At 31.1% G+C, this 6,615-nt stretch overlaps 1 pseudogene; it reads right to left on the bottom strand.

Moving 5' to 3' along the window:
• Window positions 1–3,999: 3,999 nt before the first annotated feature.
• LOC114174032 (pectinesterase inhibitor 7 pseudogene) lies at window positions 4,000–4,869 on the bottom strand (annotated as a pseudogene).
• Window positions 4,870–6,615: the final 1,746 nt, after the last annotated feature.

The following is a 6,615-nucleotide window of genomic DNA, read 5'->3' as shown; positions in this document are numbered from 1 at the left end:
CCCAACAGGTTATCAATGAACAGACTTGGAACTAAGAGCTAAGATGGTGAAGTTCCATTTAGTGAAATTTATTATCCCATATCCAAACGATCCCATCATTGCTTTCAGAATAAAGTTTATTGGTTCTAGCTAGAAGTGTAATTCCAATTATAACCTAATGTCAAAAAATGTAATCATATAAATTTCGATTGAATTATTATTCTAAATATACATTCTCAAACATATATTTTGTAATACTAATTATGAATTTTGAAGTGAATATCTTTTTGTGTTGGTAAAGTTTTGTTATTGTGGAAAATTCATCACTTTGAAACCATGAATGCAAATTGATGCATTGTTCACCATATAAACACATGTTGTCGGTCCAATATTTACATATAGTGCGAGATGATTTCTTGGACATTACAACATTTGTCCCATCTCTATCTTCACTCTTTTGGACCAAAGTTTTCTTGGACTTGGAGATATTCTTATAAGATGAATGACGCATTTTTCCACAAATTTTGCTTTTGACATTGATATTAGGATATGAAGTATGTGGTGAGGGTGTTTTTGTGTGTATAAATTTGCACGAATTTCTATTACATCTCCTAGCTCGTCAGTATATACAAGTTTTTGAATAAATTTCTTTATTCATCTTGACCGACTTTGCATCCATAATACTCTAAAAGCACAAACATTACAATTACATCCCAAATCATTTTCTTTTTCTTTTTACTACTTTAAATAATCTTTTTGTATAATTTCAAACTATACATATTTATTATGCAATAATTATTCAACCAAAAAATAAATTATTATAATGTTATATATATATATATATATATATATTATTGTTATGTAATTGGCTAGTGTATCAAATTGCAAGAGTAATATAGTGGACAAGTCTGTATATCATTTCCCACGTAGAGTAATGTGATTTAAAATAAAAAGTTGTTTACTAATAAAGGAGAAAAGCAACAAACATTTTTGGAGTATAAAAATAAAAATAAATTCATAACTAAAGAAAGAACATAAATTCACACAATGAAAATAATGAACTTGATTTAAGAAATTATATTGTAAAAGCTTCACCAAGATTGGGTTTCATGAATCCATTCAAAATAAAACAAACAATATATTTCTACTTCATTCTCTCATATTCAAATCTTTTGTAACAAGCTTCCACACGCGCATACACACACACCCCCACAAACATACGCATGTACACACACACACTCACACACACGCACACACACATGGACACAAACACACGCGCACACACACAAACACACGCACACGACACACATACGCACACATACACACAAACACACAGAAGAAGGTGAAGACCTCGCATGTATCGTTGATCGTTCTTGTTGCCCCTGACTTGGTTATATATATATATATATATATATATATATATATATATATATATATATATATATATATATATATTATCTATTGAATTACCGACTCATTAGTGAGAAAACATAACATTTATGATAAGAATAACATTCATTTTAATACATTTTCCCTCTTACTTTTTATCATTACAAATAGTATTAGAATATCAAAGTGCAAAATGCAAAACTTGTGAGCTAAAAGTTTTTTCGAGGAGTCAGCAACTCTTGCCGTCTTTGCAGCAGTGACATATCAATCCCACCAAATAACATTACGAGAACGAAAAATAATGAAAAAGAAATAAAATAGTAAAAAATATTATTTTATTTGTTTAAGTGCTTATAGATCATGTTTCCAAATACTCCATAAATAATGCTGTTACCTAGAGATTACTCAACTTTTGAAAATAATAGTTCAAAGTTTATAAGTTCATTGGTGAATTAAGATTCTTTTTCCCTCACCGAACACATACTCCTATGAATTATTCTCATGATATGAATATTTGGCGTTTAATCATCGTGAGAACATACCGGACTATAATATTAGTATTGAGTATAATAATAAAATATATAATATTAAAATATCATAAAATATATGATTAAAATTTAAACACGAATTTAAATGTTATATTGAATAAAGATCAATAAAATAAATAATATTTAAAAAAAATTATAAATTTATTGTCTTAAAATTTTATGTGGGAGATAATATATTATTTTTTATGAGTTTGTTTACAATTTTCTAATAAAATAATTTTTCCTCAAAAAATTCAACATAGTTTAATATGAAAAGAATCATAAATATGTCCTGTATATTGATGATAAATGGTTAGATAATAGTAACTTATACGAGCCTTAACTTATTTAAAAAAGTTCTGAATATAATTTTAAAAAACATACTCCTTTAAAAAAATGATAAGTTCTTTTGTGAATTAATAACAAATATAGGTAATTTAAGTGTTGAGAAAAAGTTTTTTGAAAAAACAAAGTCCCATGTTATTGTCCTATGATGAATGATGAATAAAGCAACTTGTTAGATTATTTTATCTTCATCAAACCTCTCATCTTGGAAGACACATAAATTTGCCTGCCTCCATGACTTAAGACAACAACAAACCGGAGGATATTTCATTCTGTTTTCCTAAACATGAACACAGTTGCATAATCTTGGTTGTGGTTTTTAGGTTATTAGATAATGTAACAGATAATAATGGAAGTGAGTTCAATGAGTTCAATGAATTACGTAGTTTTGCAGTAATTGTCTCTTAACGGTCACTCATCTTTTTTCTGTTTTTTCTTCCCAATATAATAGAAAACCTAATTTTGTTTTCTACTATATATATATTTATAAGCAGAATTAACTGAACAATCATTTTTTACTTATGACCTTTTGTTTCCTTTTTTACCCGTGTGATAGCTTTCTCTCACATAAATAACTCACTTTTCCACCTTTTATTTATTTATTTATTGAGATTTTGTGAGTTTACACACCATAATTTCTATTTTAAATATCAACCTTCTAAGTATCATGCTACGAGGCCAACAGTAATGGCTTTTTTTCACCAAATACATTCATTCTTTCCCTCCTTAATAAACTTCTTTTATTTTCTCTCACTCCTTTGAAATACTTCTAAATATCTCGAAACTAAAAGGCTTGTCCATACAGCAGATTCAGTCAGAAATTCCTGAGATCTTTTGCGTGAAAGATAACAAAAAAATCCGGTCACAATTTTCTAATCCTAACACCATCTGCTTCAATTCTGTTTCAACAACTCTACCCGTAAAAATCCTACACTCTTGTCTTTTCCTAACTCAAATTTTTGTTACATCAAAATTTTCTACTTATTTTTATTCAACTTATTTGGCCACTACTATTAAATTTAATTATTCATAGATATTTATTCGCATAAATTTCACACTGAAATGACTAAGATTTCTCATTCAAACCAGTAATATAAACTAATTAAAAACTTTTCAAATTATGCACATGAATTTATACTGTTTCCCAACATCGTTTGGGTGGATGTTTTTTGAAAAGTTACCATAGATTTGAGAAAATTGATGGGTAAGTCTTGACACACCTTGATATGTGTCAAGATGACACCACAATTTAAACTAAAATTATAACAGGTACAATTTAATTCAATTTATATAGAAATTATACGAGAGTAACACAACTTCAATTTTAAAAAAAGAGTGATAGTTTAATTATTAAATTTTGACAACTTTCTCTTATAATATAAGGTGTTATTTTTTACATAATTTTGAAATATTGAGTGATTTTTCAATATTGTGATTTTTAAATGGTTTTTCATTTTTTCTTTTTCTCATTCTCAATATTTCAAAATCATTTAAAAGATCACACCTTATGTTGTAAGAGAAACTTGTCAAAATTTAGTAGTAAAATATTATTATCCTTTTAAAATATTCTAAACTAAGTTATTACTTTCACACAACTTTAATTTTAAAAACGTTTTGAATTAAAGTAATGTTACCGTAACAACTACTTCCCAATAAACCACTTTGATAATTTTTTTTCAAATCTACCCCCGAAAAGAAGACGAAAATCCTATGAAAAATTTTCCCTGAGCGAAAGACAAACATAAAGAGTTATTAGAGATAAAAAAGTAATAAAACTAAATTACTATACTTGAAAAAGATTATGAAACTAAATTACTACAAAGCATTCACACACAAAACCAAAAGCCAAAGTAAACAACAAAAACGACAGAGACTAATTGGTGGCAAATTATAACTTATTAGCGAAACCGTTCACCAGCGCCAAAGCATTGCTTGTGAACTTCTTCACTCTTGTTACGCGATCACATACGCTCGTCTTCACGGGACCTTCTTCTACGCCCTCGAACCCGTCCGTGCACGTTTCCTCGTCCGTCAGCGCCGCGCTCATCCACGTCAGCACGTTGCTCACCCCGAACCGGACCGAACCGGAGTCCTCGTTCGGTCTCAGTCGCCGCATCTGCTTCAGCGAGCCGCGGATCTCGTCCACCGCGTCCTCCAGGTTTGCGAAGCAGTCGTTCACGGCGGCGCCGGCACCTGCGCCGGAATCCTCATCGACCACCGCTGCGGTCTGGTGCGAGAGATAGGCCGCTGCGCCGTGCGCCTTGGCAAGCGCCACGGCGACGGCCACTCGCGCGAGGCTGCCGGGGCTACGTTGCACAGTGGCGGCGTAGCGAGAGAGCGAGGAGAAGCACAGGTCAGGATACAACGTTGCGTTGCAGCTTTCGCGAATAAAGTCGGTATCCCCGGAAGTGAAACCGGAAGCGTGACCGGCGGTGACAGTTAGGACGAGACGAGAGAGTGTGGACGCAAAGAATAACAGAGAAAGGAGGAGGGAATGACGTGTCATTTTGGGGGGAACTAATTGAGTTGTGTTATTGTGTTGAAAATGGAATTGAATGTGTATGCACGAATGAATGCGTGTGAGAGGGTTTATGTAGGAGTTGGATTTCTTGGGGCTAATTGAACTCAGAAGAGTCACGAAAGTGCCATTATCTGTTATTTAAAAAAATGTGGTTTTATATTGTATGTTTCAATTTATTTCATGGTAAATAGTACAATACTTCATTAATAGTTTTAACCTTTGAAATTTCGGATTCACATCTTAGATATAAAAGCATTAATTTAAAGTAATTTTAGGTTAGATATTGTTACATATTTAGAGTTTGATATTCATATTTCCGATATGAAATAAATTACTTAAAATAATTTTAATTTTAATATCAATTATAAACTTATTCGTTTAACTGGATTCAACGTCAAAATAAAAATATTATAAATATGGTGCATGTTATATCAGCGCGCTTACAATATTATAAATCTTGAAGTAATATTTACTAATATAATGGCAATAGGGAAAATATTTAAACAATATTTTAATTGAAATACAATTGCATTTTAATCCATATTTTAGCTTAATACTTTTATATTTAATTAGTGACAGTTATACAGATATAAGTACTTGATGAGAAACATTTAGTTAACCAACCATCAAAACTATGACGAGGAGGATACGAGAAAATTTAGTTTCCTTTGAGCATATAAGACTTAGGTTAGGTTAGGATTTAATTTTGGATTTTGTATTATGGATCCCGTAGAATAAAGTTTTCTTTGAGTCATGTATTAGGTCTTGGAAGGCTTGTGGGGCTTGGAAGTGTGTTGGACCAAATGAGATGTTGAGACTCTTAAACGGGTCTTGAAGGAGAGCGCATAAAGTGTTTAGAAATTGAGTCAAGCTTGATGGGCAAGCTTCTCCAATTATCGCCCTTAAGCATGTTCATATGACTTGCTCAGTTGACAAGTCACACCATCCTCTTGTTCTTTTTTTGTCTCAAATTACCACATTGTAGATCATTTTTCCCTCCATTTTTCTAGCTCACTTAGCTCTCATTGTCTCCTATAAATAGAGATCTTAGGACCTTGTAAAAACTGTTCATAAATATAGCATATAAACTCTGTTAAGATGACTCTAGACACTTCTCATTTTGTGAATCAACTTAAGCTAGAGTTCCCTTTAGTGGCTTCTTCTAGCCTCCTTCCTTGATTGTTGGTCTAACCTCACTTGAGAGCTCCCTCCAAACACCATAGTTGCACCTTCTCACCATCATAAATACTTGCTTTTGTGCTTTCATCTACTCCATGGAAGTCTCCATCCTGTGCGCAAAGCTTGAAGATGAACTCATCAACTTGATATCTTTTTCTTTGAAAGAAAGTATTGTACACACCTTAAAAGTAAAAATCTAGGTATAAATATGTCAAAGAAATAGAACTATATTAAGACGTATAGTACTTGATAAGATCTAATCCAATGTAAGTAAAGAGAATTAGATTTTGTATATAAAGAGGAAATAAAATATCTTGATTTGTTTTGAGTTTGAAGTAGGAATGTTAACAAGTTGAGCTCATACATAATTTTTAAAGTTTAATCCAATTTCTAAAAATTTTGTCAAGTGATTTGGATTTTTAAGTTGGTTGTTGAACACATTTTACCTATACTTTTAACATTGGATTTATCTTTATATTTTATTGATGATGTTTAATTGTTCATACTTGGTTTGTTTTACAAATAAAGTTAGAAAATGACTTAATCATAAAAATAACTTAGTTTTTAATTTTTACTAATTGGTTATCTTTATGTTATAAAGTGGATTGTATTAAAAACTTAGATAAGATTGTTTAGATTGAAGATGTTCTTACAAGGAGCCTTGTCCCAAGAGAC

This window comes from Vigna unguiculata, chromosome 2 (genome assembly GCF_037176805.1).
Source record: "Vigna unguiculata cultivar grain cowpea cultivar isolate G323 ecotype 2 chromosome 2, ASM3717680v1, whole genome shotgun sequence".
NCBI lineage: Eukaryota > Viridiplantae > Streptophyta > Magnoliopsida > Fabales > Fabaceae > Vigna > Vigna unguiculata.
The sequence above is the reverse complement of the archived record's forward strand: the minus strand, read 5'-3'. Positions and strand labels throughout refer to the sequence as shown.